This window comes from Acyrthosiphon pisum, chromosome A1 (genome assembly GCF_005508785.2).
Source record: "Acyrthosiphon pisum isolate AL4f chromosome A1, pea_aphid_22Mar2018_4r6ur, whole genome shotgun sequence".
Lineage (NCBI taxonomy): Eukaryota > Metazoa > Arthropoda > Insecta > Hemiptera > Aphididae > Acyrthosiphon > Acyrthosiphon pisum.
In genome coordinates, this window is record NC_042494.1 from 78,143,357 (window position 1) to 78,143,854 (window position 498).

Consider the following 498-nt stretch of genomic DNA (forward strand, 5'->3'; position numbering starts at 1 on the left):
CGCAGTCCGCGTACCCATAAACCATGGCAGACGAAAAGTCCGGGTACAAAAAGTCCGGATTCATTTTTTGATCGCCGGACAAAAAGTCACCCTCTGTTTGACTGAGCCTTTACAGCAGGTAAATGATTCATGAAAAAAATTTATAAAAAATAAATGAACGACCCAATGAACGCGTTCATTTTTTGAAAGAACGTGAACGTGAACGAGTTCCTTTTTTAAGGACTGAACGTGAACGTGAACAAGTTCATTTTTTTAGTGAACGTTCCGAACACTGTCTTTACACGTTCACATGTTATATTGTTATGATATATGATGTCATTTATATTAAGTACCTACCTACTTTAGATTAAATGTTATAAGTTAAAATGATAAGTGGTATTATCTCTTGACTCTTTGAGAGTTAGTGATATATTCAATGAATATAATAGGTGCCTGATATTGTAATTGTGTAGGGACTAGAGTGAGTTTATAAATAACAGGGCGTGGTTTGACAACAAC